This window comes from Tyto alba, unplaced genomic scaffold, assembly GCF_018691265.1.
Source record: "Tyto alba isolate M040663 unplaced genomic scaffold, T.alba_DEE_v4.0 Super-Scaffold_2, whole genome shotgun sequence".
Classification (NCBI taxonomy): domain Eukaryota; kingdom Metazoa; phylum Chordata; class Aves; order Strigiformes; family Tytonidae; genus Tyto; species Tyto alba.
The window spans coordinates 26784674-26798178 of NW_024881282.1; the positions used below are offsets into that span (position 1 = coordinate 26784674).

At 45.9% G+C, this 13505-nt stretch overlaps 1 protein-coding gene across 4 annotated transcripts in view; it reads right to left on the reverse strand.

The window, feature by feature from the left end:
- The window catches only part of SMAD9 (SMAD family member 9), a 38116-nt gene extending 24831 nt beyond the window's left edge, over positions 1-13285 (reverse strand). For 3 of the 4 annotated variants that reach the window (XM_042793000.1, XM_042793001.1, XM_042792998.1), the window contains exons 1-2: positions 13193-13237; positions 12554-12629 (exon numbers count right to left, since the gene is read on the reverse strand). The gene's annotated coding sequence lies outside the window, so the exon portion shown is untranslated. Of the gene's footprint in view, positions 1-12553; positions 12630-13192 lie in introns of all 4 variants that reach the window. The other variant, XM_042792999.1, reaches the window with a different exon arrangement.
- Between the last annotated feature and the right edge of the window lie 220 nt (positions 13286-13505).

The window sequence follows — 13505 nt, forward strand, 5'->3', positions numbered from 1 at the left end:
AGATACATGTAAACATAAGGCACTTTTTCCCTTCTTCCATGAGAGCAGCAGTGATGAGGGCAGCGGCTCAAATTTCCAAAACGCATTCCACAGAGCTAGGGAGATGGAAGTACTTGGCCCCACAGAAGAGAATGTATAAAAGTGACTCTTTGGCATGTCACAAGCCCCAGCAGCAGCTGCTATTCCTCCATGAGATTCATATTCCAAGCACCAGTGAACAGGAGGCTGCATGAAAATATGAGCAGAGGGACTACAAAACTGGAAGGAAGGGCAGGCACACCTTGCTTCAGGCAGCCACCACAGCATTGGGCTCTGGCCTATGCCATTTCTACATTATCAATCTGTGTCTATGTCCAGTTGTCCTCAGCTGTCAAGCTCTTGACAGAGCATAGCAGAAATCCCCTCACTCGAGCCATTCAGTGATCAATGGATGATCGATTCCACAGAACGCTCGAACTTGTCCCACCAGGCCAAGAGAAACTTCAGATTCCAGATGTTTTCCCCACTCTTAGTAACAATCCAATGACCTGGAGCATTTAACTGGAGAGTTACTAATGCCTCCTAGTCAAAACCGAAGTCTATTCCAAACGCGTAGAGGGTACATGTGAGAATGAAGTAAGTTCAGAATGATTTATCACAGGAAAAAACCCTCAAGCTGCTTGTAAAACATAATGTGGATAACATTTAGCCAGGCAGTCTCCAGTCTTTGTGGGAGCAGGCTCAACCTACAGAGCCCAGCACCAGCCCCATCTAGGCATCCCGTGCAGTGGAGGTGTCTGTCCCTCACTATCCTGGTGAGAACATGTGGAGGATCCATCGCCACACTGCTGTTATTTCTTGGCAGCACCAAACCCCATCCTCGTGTGAGAAAATGAAACAATGCCAGGATCCCTGTGGATCAGCCCTGAAAGCAGCAACAGGAAGCGAGAAGAGCCTGGGATGAAAGCCCACAGGACCAGTAGCAGTGCAAACTTCTCTGCTCCAGGCTGAGAGGGAAAATGGCTCATGCTTCTTATCTGAGGGGGTCTCCCGGGTGTTAGCATGTGTAAACAACTGCTCCTGATAAGTTAATGCAACGTTACAATCATCAGATATGAAAACATACATGTTCACGTAAAAGTATTGTCCCGAGATTTTCTTTTCCATTTTGACCAAGGTTTTAAATAAACACATTAATCTCGTTCAGTCAAATTAAATAACTCAACAGTGACATCAGTATGAGTCTGAGCACTATTGTTGCTAGTGGGAGAGTCGCCAAGACTGTGTGTATAAAAGCAAAAGCCGTGCTTTGCAGACCATGTGATGTGGTCTCAGATAAGTACATTGCACAATTTCCTACCACGGTCTCCCCAGTTTCTTCTAAAATATTTTTTTCCCCAAATTCAACTGACATACAAAATATAAATGGTATTAAATAAACTAAACAGCTTTCAAATAATATTATTATCAGAACATCTTAGTTTAATGTTATTAAATCACATATTACTGCGTACTATTCAGCAGACTAAGCCTTGTGTTGCTAGGCTTAGATACTCCACTATGAAATACGTAGGCAGCCACTCTCCTCCATGGCTGCAGTGATAGAGATGGCAATTCACAATTTAATTTTAACAGCCTTTCAGGACAGCAGTTTCTTAAGCTGTATGCCTTTTGTAACAGGCAACTTGCCTACCCAGCTGGAAACTTCCAACATTGAAATGTTTCCAAACCCTGTTTGATGTATTTTCTGTGCTGATGATCCATCATGTTTCTCAATGCTTATTGCTTTAGAGTGGCAGTGGGGAGGGAAGCGTTAACAGTTTTGATCCATATGCAGATCACACGTATCAAGCACTGGGCCGTACCATAATAGAAGTTCTGGTCTGGTCACTTCTGTCTCCCTCAGCAACAGTATGATGTGCTATCGTGAGTATGAGTCAGGCATCATTCAGGATACATTCCTAACATGATTCCCTCCTCTGGGACTACAAGGAAAGCTTTGTCTATCTGTCAGGTAAGTGACTGGTCAACACCAAACACGGTCAGTCTCGCATGCTATAAACCTTTATTCCATCACTGAGTTTAGCCTAAGGTCTGAAGCTTGCTTTAAGGAAGAGGCAGAAGACATACGGCACATGAGCATGGACCCACCCTTCCATTTCTGTGGTCTGCAGGAGAAGGTGGGACTGGAAATGCTTCAGCCCAGTTCACTGGCTTCATTCTCCTTAAACATAGGGTGCCTACCTTAGCTATGGCTAAACTAGCACTGGGGAACATTTATCAGTACGAGAACTTGATTATCTACAGCATAAATTATTACCACTGTATCTGGAATGGCTTTGGTCTGTGCCAGTAGCACTCTCCCATATAACTCTAGTGCACAGTTCAAGAGTTAGCAGGGACCAGGAGTCACTCCCAATAAGAAGTCTGCACAGAGCCACCCTGTTTTGGAGGGTGAGATGGACATTGCATGGAAGTAAGCCTCTCCATCCCAGTTGGCCTCAAGGCCAAGAACAGTACCAGGCATGTTTATTATTAGTACAGAAGTAGCCTTTCAGTAGAGTTGGCCACATAAACATGCCCAAATTGCTGACACTCATATCTGACCTACTCACACTCAAGTCCCTAAATACCTACTTGAGAAAAACACATGTGTACATGGCATAGACCATTTCACCTCAAAGTAAACATCTAGAAGAAAATTAGCAAAATCAGGCACTGCATACAGCTAATGCTGAGTGAGATGAGTCTCACCTCAAGTCTAAATGACTGCTAGGCTAAAACCCAGCAACATGGACACAAAGTGTAAGGGACTAGGATACTTTCTCCTACTCCTAAACCCATTTTTCACCCTCCAGTGTAGAATTAGCCTGTGGGTCCTCAGGTCAGCAGGAGAAATGTGTTCCTCCAGGAACTTCAGTGCAGTAATTTCCACTGTGCTACTAAAGAGCCTGACACACCAAAAGCAGAGAAAAGCAGATGAAACACCAACATTGTGGGCTTACGGTTTCCTAACTGGAGACAGCTCCTGCTGAAGTCATTAAGAGAGGTTCCAGAGCTCATGGAAATTAAACGTGCCCTCTTCTGTGTCTCACATGGCAGCATGCTGACACCTCCATTATGGAAAGATTTTGGGAAATTTTCGTTTAATTTAATGCAAAAAGGATCCACTGTGTTGGGAAAGACTCGCATCACCCCTCAGCAGAATGTCTGTGCAGGCCAACACGGCAATGAAGTTCCCTCTAATTCCATTCCCACGGGCGCAGCAAGGGAACTGTACCAGTCCTCGTTACATTTCGCTCTAAGCTTTACGCAGAAGTCAAAAAGGAAAACTTTAGCATGGATTCTCATGGAGACAGGCTTAAAACACAACTGTGTAAAGAAACTGCGTCCAGCCTCCCTCAAAAGCACATGTGTGACGGTGGGTGTAAGCACAGGTGTATGCAAATGTGTGTATGTGTCTGGTCTCGGAATAAAGCCCCAAGACGCTGCCTCCCCTCAGAGCGCCTGCCTTGGGAACGGGGCCGTGAGAGGAGTGGCTATCTGTCTCAAAAACGGCTGACATCACCAGTCTCGGTGTCACTGCAGCAGCTAAGTAAGGCCACAGAGGGAGATTTCTCAGAGAGTCGTCTAGACATAAGCTGTGCAGTTCTTGGAGACGCATGCAGCGAGAAAATGGGAGTAGTGAGACAATTATAGCTGGAAGTCTGCCGCTTGGTGACTAAATCACAACAGAGTTGGAAAGGATAAAATTATTTCAGTCAAACAATGTAAAGAGGAACGCCGTGAACATGCACTTGGTTAGTTATTTTTATCTAGCGCTGATTCGGTTACTTCTACCTGCAACAGAAGGGAGAAGCACGTGAGTTTTCTCAGGGTAATCAAGTCTTGATTTGGTTTCAAATGGGCCGAGCTGGCAGCAGCCAGTGTGCACCCAGGGTGGGCAAAGAACTTCCCAGATTTCAGTCAGCACCGCCACTCACTATGGGGATCTTCCGCACTTTAGCAGGTGAAAGAATCTTAAAATACATAAATACCTAAACAAACAAAAGCGTGTTTACAAATTCTTGGGCCTCAAATGAGCAAGGAACCTCACCAACCTTGCCCTGAGCCTGCTCCCACACTCTAAGCCTGAAGCACCAATCCTGGCAGCAGGGTTTTGCAGGCAGAGCTGGGCAGGAGAGGTTTCACACACGCATTCACTTCGGAAGAGCGGCGTGGAAGCTCACACCTGAGCTGCACAGCTACTGCTGCTGCCGCTCCAGTAACCAGCTCACAGCTTGGGAACCGTTGCCACATGTTACTCTTGATGCATGTAAATCACTTGAAAAGACTCATGTTCCACTCGTGGCACCCACGATATCATTTGAGATCCCCCAAGGCTTCCTTTGCTCAGGACCTGCCAGACAAGGGTACTGTTATGAACCTATCTGAAACCACTGTCTTTTGCACCCAACAAAATACAGTGAATGAATTATTCATTACAATGTTACCAAGTTTTTTTCACAACCACAGAACCTGACACCCAAGGTTTTAATTAAATGGGATGTAAAGAAGGTTGTTCTTTTTTTTTTTTTTTTTTTTAATTAAGAAACTAAATTTCTTCCTGGTTTGACCCTGGACTGCTCCAATTGAAAACAGCTGCAATGATAGAAGGCAGAGTACTTGAGACTCAAATTTATCCATGTTTCACACAGCCCTGGCAACAGCTCATTGTTTATTCCTATAAGCTTAAATGAATAATGCAAACTTCTGAAACTCATCTTCTTCCTTTTTGTCCAAGTTTGTTCTGAAAGCCCTTCTACATTGAACTTTATGTGGAGCCATCAATATCAAAGAGCAAATCTCACAATGCTTCATGCCTCTCCAACCACTCGTCCACACTGTGGAGTCTTCACTGAACTCACTGCCTCCCAGATTAAATAAGGATAACATTTGATGCCAGTGCCTAAAAATCTATGACATTCAAATAGTTTCGCTGAGCTTGTGGAATCACTCAAATCTTACCTCATCTATTCAGCGTCATTCAGCTACTCTTGACAGGAATAACACCTCATTTGATATAAAGACAGAAAGGTTCAAGTATATAAATTGCATGCCTAAACACAGCTACACACATTTCCACAGGCCAAAAACTTGCGAATGTGTTTAAGGGGCATAAATTCCATCACAAAAGAAAATTAAGTACCCAGTTCACTTCTGGTATGCCCATGATGCCTGACTGGGAAGGGATGAACCAATTCCTACAGTGGGACTGCTCTGGGTAAGCACATAAATAGATGCTTCAGCAAAGCTTCATTAGTGTGACTTAAGATGGGGAGAACAGAGGGGCACGGACACGGTAACAGCACACTAAAGTGCAAAAGGCTGTTGCAAGTAGAATAGAGGCAATCTGTCTTTCATGTCCACTTGAAGAATCAGGGAGAACATATAAATAGGATAGCTGTGTGTTGGGATAGTTACTGCCCCTGGAGGTCTCTGAGCGCAGATTACAGAGCTTTCTGCAGCAGTAACTCTGCTGGCCTTGGGGAGGAAGGAAGGACTAGAAAACCCCTTGAGATGAGCCCTTCTGAGCCTATGTCCCCTACTATGACCAAACAAAACAGCCCCTCTCTTCAGGTGCAGCACTAGGCTAACACGGCTACGCTGGCTTTGGCTCCTGGGTTACTCACATCCTGCTGCTCAGGTTAAGCCCAAGCCAGAGGGTTAGATGTTCTCACCAATTTTTGCCTTTAAGAATCTCCCAAAATATCTGAAGGCACCCCACAAAATTACCGCAACCAAAGTTTGTGCAAAAATAAGAAAGCGGACCAATTTATAGCTATGATCTCTCTTTGACTGCACTTCCTTCCTCGGTATTAATTTTTAAAGGAAACCAGTGACTGTGATGTTTATACAGAGTGAACTGCACTGTGTTCCCTGGCTGGGCCACACCGAAGTTTCAGAGATGAAATCCCACAGGGACACATCCTCTCCTCCGCCCCACGCCCTGCTCCCTGCAGGCAGAAGGAAGAGCAATTCACCCAGCCCCTGCCTCATCCCTTCCTGCGGCTGCCTTGCTCAGGCTCAGACCAGCAGCTCTGAGGAAGAGCCCCTCTCTCAGCTGCCTTCCTCCCGCAGAGCCAGAGGCTGAGGAGCACACGTGCCATGGGGGAGCTCCAAAGACATTACTTGTGGTAGAAGGCAGGAGGCAGTGGGACATGACGGGGAGGCACATCAACCTGCCCCGGGGAGCCAAAATGTCTTCTCACGGCTCTGGTTATCCCCATTTTATAGACAGTCGGTCCTGCATTCCTCACATACCCACCATTCCCAGAGAAACTGTAGCAAAGCCCATCCGTGTTTCTAAAAATGGAACAGTTGGAAATACTCAAAAAATAGAATTCCTGATTTTAAAATAAACGCTGACTTGTCTCTAATACAAAGCATGCAGCCAAGTGCCTCCAGAACAAACTCTTTGCAAAGGAAGAAGGGGACTAGAAAAGAATTTCAGTTTCATTGCTGGCCTGAAGTTTATATCCACGCTAATCAGATCCTATAATCCTCGTTATCAATCACTGGCATTCTTGGAGCCATTCCCAAATACCCATTTTAGGAAAAGGATTTGCTTAGAGTTAGACATTAAGAATGTTGTGAATAAGGATACATCTGAAGAACAATTACTTCACCAAGGATGTGGCACTCAAGTCTGATGGGAACCTATCCTTAAAGTTCAGTGTCTTAAAGCTGTTTAGAAAGGTATGCACTTTCGGAGTGCTGGTTGTACATTTACAGTGTACACAGGGGAAAAGGATAAGGCAAATGTTCTCATGTTGTATGGCAGCACATCCCATCAACCTAACAGGAGACCTGAGGGCCAGCTGGGTGAGGTTCAGCACCTCCGTTTCCCGGGGGAACACACAGAACCCACGGGAGGCTGGCTCCCACGAGCAGATCTACGAGGCCTGATCCTGGCGATGGAAACTCTGCTGCCTGGTTCTCCCCATGCAAGGACTGCATCTCATGCTTTTGACATCTGCTGCCTAGTTGTGCCAGGTATCTAATGCCCCGAAGTCAGAGATAACCTGTGACAGAGGGCGTTTGCTGGGGAGTCTGTTGCCCCTAAGCACCCCAGTGCTGCCTGGGCACCCCCAGTCACGCTCCCAGCTGCAGCCTGGCACAGAGGCTCCCTGCTTAACACCCACGGTCCCAGACAGACAGAGACATCTGAGAGGTCTGCCTGAAGGGCTACTTACTCCGTTACGGTGTTAACACAGTAGGCATATTTTGCAGAAGATTTAGCATCACACAGCTTGGCAAGTGAAATATAGGTCAATAGACCATCGAGATCATCAATAAAATGCTCAAAAGGAAGAACTTCCAGAAGTGCTTCCTCTCTGACTGACAGCAGGCCTGGAGAGGCAGCAGCACTACTGCCCGCTACCTCTCCTTCCTCCCAGGTGAGAAAGCCTGGACAAGTGCATATGGGGGGGATACGTTTCACACACAAAAGGCTTTCCATATACATTATGTTAGCAGTTTTCCATGGAATCACATTAGCATTTCATTGTGTTCAAACCATATCACATTCAAATCTGTTTTTCCTAAAAGGCTTTCATTGTGCATCAATGTGGGAAATTGCTAATGCAATAAGATTGACATATAGGTTCTCCTGCATGAACATCCGCAGTAATCTGTGCTAATTGAGCCCTCGGTGGCTTGTGAAACCCTGCAGGGGGGAGGAAGGGTGGAACATCCAGAGGGCCTACGTCTTGGAGAACTGCAGAAAACAAGAGTGTGGAAGACAGGTAAGCACTAATATTAGTGTGTTTTATCCATTTAAAGATCTGATTCAGTGGCAGGAATTGTTTTGAACAATGGGCCAATGCTCCCAAGCAACACCACTGAGGCATTTTCCATCAAAAATACCTGGATATGTTTGGACTCCCTATGGAAGTTATTTCACAACAACAGGACTAAGAACAAAAGGAGTGAGAACTTGTCTATCTAGTTCTCTCCTGTGGGGGGGAAAGGAGGAGATGGCTGGCCATTCCCAGTGACTTCAGCTGAAGATGTGGGTGCTCAGCTTCTCTGTAAACCAGAACACTTGCTTACGAGATTAAACAGGCTTCCTATGCCTACATTTGAGCCTAGGAATATAAAACAAGGGCTGGATTCTCTTTAGCATGTAAGATGACATGCTATGCTAACAACCAGCTTCAGGAAACACTGAGCAAAAGGCAGAACTAGGGCCCTGAATCTTTAAAAGAAAGATATCTCTCTTCTGCAAAACCACCCTAGGAGTCCAAAGAATACAACATCTTTCCAGGGATGATTCTCCCCTTCCTCTCCCCTCCTAGCACTCGGCTCTGCCCCACGCAGCCCCTGCAGCCCAAGAGTCCCAAGCAGGTTACCACCAAGAAGCCTTGGTCCCAGCATCAGTCTCGTAGGACACGCAGCAGGGCAGGCATGGGAGCCGTGGGCTGCTGCCTCGCACAGGAATGAATTTTGGTTTCTCTACTCTAGATGTCCCTGTGGAGGCCTCATGCCCTTCATGAAGTAATTCAAGATCTGTTGATGAGAGAGAGATAAATTAGCTACCTCATATGTGCTGCAGGGTAAGAAACTGCACGTTGGCAGCTGGGTAAGAGTAATCTGACAGAGACAAGTAGGTTTGGATAGGCCAGGCCAGCAAGTAACCATAAGGGAGTCTTGAAAAGCGACATGAACTGCTTCTGCCTCCAGTCACTTCTGTACCTACTGGGCAGTGTGTGGGACCGCATGGTGCCACTGGCCTCTGGGTAAATGGCTTTCCCTCAGGTGCCTCGATTTCTGCATCTGTCATACAGGTACTGGGATGGGGATGACTTTGTAAAGCACTATGAATTCTCCTGATGAAAAACGCTGCACAGAAACGCTTAAAAAAAAAAAAAAAAAAAAAAAGGATTTTTTGTTAAGGAAAGGCAAGGCAAGAAAACACACCAGAAAAAAGATTAGGTATTGTTGAAATGTATTGACCTCAGTAGCAGGGTTGTTTGCATTATAAAGGATTCTTCATTACACAGAGCTTTGCGATTAGCAGACGCCACTTTCTGGAAAGGGTACTTCCACCGCCAGCTCCCTGCCTGCTGTTCTTCCCAGCATAGCTGCATGACCGAGTACACCACCAGACCAAACAAACACAGAATAACCGTTACCAAGAAATGGCCGATCCGGCTCCTACTGTAGCCAGGTAATGAGGGTAAAAGGAAGACTGAAGCAGAACAAACTGTAATGACCCAAGGGTCTGTTAATCTTCTTTCCTCCTTATTTCTCTTTTCAGTGAAGGACGAATTTGAGGCCAATAGTTCTGGGGAACTCTGTAAGTGGGGAACATTTTCAAAGCCTAAACAAAGACCAGGCGTACAGAGAGACTCCAGAACAGGAGTCTGCATGGAGACGTTCCAGAAAGAAAAGCAAAAGACGCAGGATTTTGGCAGGGGTCGTGCTGACTGGGAGCACAACGTAGGTGGGAGAAAAGAGCTTGTTGGGAAACGGGAGGTTGCAGTATGAAGCTGGAAGATTGCCACAATGTGGACTAATGCTTTGGCAGCTGCAAACAAAAGGAAGGAGGAATGTAAGACGTAACATGAAGAAAAAGTGTCAAGAGATATCTGGGAGTACCAAGACCTCTGAGGAAACAGAATAGGCAAAGATGATGCTAAGTTTGGCAGAGGGAAGGATGGTGATGCTACTGACAAGGAAAGAGGGGGAAGGAAACAAGTTCTGGAGAGAAGGATGTGGGAAAGATAAGGCATTCCTCCTCCCGGTCAGAAACACGCCTTGATCTTAATGCTGTCTCAGAAAAACATAAATCAATTATCAGATTTTCCTCTTCTGTTTTGTTTTGTGTTTCCATGTAGGGGCGACTGCATAAACTGGGAAATCGACTCCACTCCGCTCCACCGCGTCCTTGCTGTGCCCTTGTCCAGAGGACCTGAACCTCAAAACAAACTGCTCAACCTTACATCTGTCTAAGATGTTGCAATAGTTCTTGCAGAAACCTGCAAGTGGTCCTATGGAATGATCTGTCAAAAAATCACAGGTATCTGCACAAAACTTGGGCAGATAACGTTTCACCTGCTTCGATTTAAACACATACATGTATTAGTCAGGCTCTCAGTCTGGGCTCTGATCCCGCAGTCTATTAGATCCGCTCATCTGCAAAAGCACAGCAAGGTTTTCAGCTGCTGTAACAGAGGGCCCTTGACTATTTAATTCACCTCTTCATCTGTAAAATTCCCACAGTATTAACCATTCAAACATTATAGACAAAATATAAAATGGGAAATAATCTGGGATATTTTTCAAAAATTAATTTTATTATAATGTATTCAGAGTCTAATGCTGCCTTACAACAAATGTCCTCAAAGACAGTAATAGGACAGCAATGATTCTCTCAAATTGTCATTGTTATTGCTATCTTTTGCTGTTAATGTACAATAACACTAATGATTCTTTATACCTGCCTGCAGCAGGAAACCAGGCAGTCTACCAGAACAACCTTTCCTATGTATGTTTTTGCTGTGCTGTTTTCAGTTCAAATATTTATGATTTTTTTTTTTTTTTATTTCTTCCCCATCCCTGTACTTCATATTTGTAAGGGGTATATCGCACAGCAAACGGAATCTCTGCAACCTTTCACTATATTTTTTGCAGCAGACAAATTATATATATATTTTATATATATGCAGAGCATATATATTATTCCCTTCTGGCTCCTCTTATTCTGTTAAGTTTCTTTGAAACGGGGTGCCTGCTCCTGCTCATGCTGGAATTACTGTTAGCCAGTATCAGAACCCGTGATAAACTCTACCTAGTGTTTTGGTTAGAGGTCACTTGTAATTAGTAGTCATTGTCCTTTGAATTTAACAATGGAAAAATAAAACTTTATAGAGACAGATTAGCCTGGCCATCAAAATTACTGCACTTTAGCATTCAGGAGGGAGGATTACATGACACACTATCTCCCGGGCTGATAACAGCAGATAGCCAGGGATTCAAATGTGAGATGCAGAAAGTCTGTTAAAGAATAAAAGGAGAGAAAGGAGGATTAACTGTCCAGATGTTACGCAATACATTATACTGACACTTCTACGCTCCTGTTTTAGAAAGGCCTCATCTTGTACCCACTGAAAACAACATGGGGCACTACTACCAGTTTCTGTGAGAGCAGCTTCCAAACCTCAGGTGCTACCCAGTTCCTCTACACACCCCCCCACCTTTTACAGATATTTGGCACGTGTGTGCATGCCTCTTAGCCTTGGGCAAGTGTGTTAATAAAATATTAATACTCAACTTCTTCAGAAAGTTGTGCAGTTGACAGCTTTGTGCGTATTCATTTCAGTTGCTGCACACAAATAAAAGCTTCTATCTCAAACTCATATCAATTTACAAATCCTGACTACGATAAGGATTCATGATAAAATACACTTGACCCTTATTCCAGACATTTTTGCAGAATTACTGCTTATCAGCTTCTGTGCAAGTTAACAAAGTGAAAAAAAAATGTTTTTAACTCCATCACAAAGGACAGACAAGAATGGGAATTACTGCCAAACTCAGTAAATATAATACAAGATATTCTTGATACAACTCACTTCAAATATATTTTGGGGCACATTTATTTTAGCTATTATGTCAAATTAACTCAATATTAAAAAAAAAAAAAAAACAAACCACCAACAACAAAACCAAACCAAAACAAACAAACAAACAACCACCAAAAAAAAAACAAAAACAAAAACAAAAAAAACCCACAAACATCTCCAGCCTCTGCTTTAAAATCTAACAGGAAGCAAACACGATCCAGCCAGACACTGGTACTTATCAAATCCGAAAGAAGGGAGTTGTCTGGCTGGATTAAAACAGATGAGGTTGGTTTGAGTGATGACATTTGTCCTACCACTGCTGAGGGGAAGAATTTTGCAGCGATTTCTTCAGCTTATACTCCTGAAGATGAGATTACTCCTACTGCACAAATACATGCACATAGAAAGACACACATTTCCACACACTGGAGATACAAAGTACTGAAACTTGTGTTATCTGCAGGGTCTTTCCCAAACCACCACAAACTCGAATACATTCCCAAGCTATGCGTATCATTTCCCACTTCTGCCAAGGGACAGCTCATTCACCGAAAAGCTGACCATTCTGGGCTGAAAATTCTTTTCACTAATTTATAAATGCAAGTGATTAACAGTGCACGTGTGTGTGTGCATGTGCGCATGCAGCTCCATGTACGTGTCATTTATTCCCACTAATGCCTCTTTCAAGGCAGACCTGGCCAGCATCAAATAAATTTACCCATAAAATCAAAGTACAACAACACAAAGTTACTGCACAATATCTGAATTGTTACAGATGAGCTGAACTTTGAATTCCCTCCACTTAGAGCTGCCTGAGCATGGAGATAAAATTACAATAAACCATAATTTGCCATATCGAGGGCTATTGTTTTTGGAAATGTTGGTTACTTGCTAGCAAGTAACGTTTTAACTCCAGAACCAAAAAAAAAAAAAAGATAGTCCCCGTTTGTAGCTGGAATACAAACCCAAATGCCAGCGATTCTGCTCCGTTTTGCTAGGGAGCGTGTCCAGGAGTGAGATTTCTTGAACAGAAAATAAACTCTGAAAGAAAAAGCATTTCCAAACGTGTCATGTGGGGTTTTGTTGGGTGTTTTTTTTTTATTTTTTTTCTCCTACTTAAACGAGAAGGAAAGAAATCCTAACAGCGGGAAGACTTGTCAGCGTCTAGCCATCCATAAAAATGTTTTGGGTTTTGTTGGGTTTTTTTTTGTTTTTTTGTTTTTTCTTTTTCCCTCCCCGCGCTCCTCCTTTCGCTTGCAGTCCTGGCGTCGGTTTGTCTCATCTCGCTGCCGCCCCGGCCGCCGCCGCAGCCGCAGCCCCCCCCGCCCGCCCCCCGCCCCAGCGCAGCGGGGCCCGGGCCGGCAGCCGCGGGGACACCGGCCGAGGAGCGGGGGGGGGGGGGGGTGGGTCGCTGCCCGGCCCGGGGAGCGGGGGGGGGGGTGTCGCTGCGGCCCACCGCCGCCGCTCCGCGACGCGGGGAAGGATGCGGAGCAAACCCGGGCGGGAAGTTTCGAGGGGCGGTGGCGGGACTGTCCCTCCTGGCTCCCCCCCCCCCCCCCCCACCGCCGCCGCCACCCCTCCTTTTCCCGGGACGCGGCTCTTACCTGCCACCGGGTGCGGGGGTCTCCGCGCGCGTCGGGCGGGAGCGGGGCTGCAGCTGCGGGGCGGCGGCGAGGCCAGGGCGCAGCGGCAGCGGCGGCGGCGGCGGCGGCAGCAGCAGCAGCCCCGGCCGGCGTCAGTCAGGCGGGAGCCGCCAGGCTGTATTAGTGCGCCGGGCTGGACCGCGGCCAGCAGCACCGCTGCCGCTGGCCCGCCCCTGCGCCCCCCCCCCCCCCCCCCCCCCCCCCCCACCCCACGCCGCGCCGCCCCGCGCTCACACCCCCCCACCCCCACGCACCCACAGGGCGAGCACCGGCA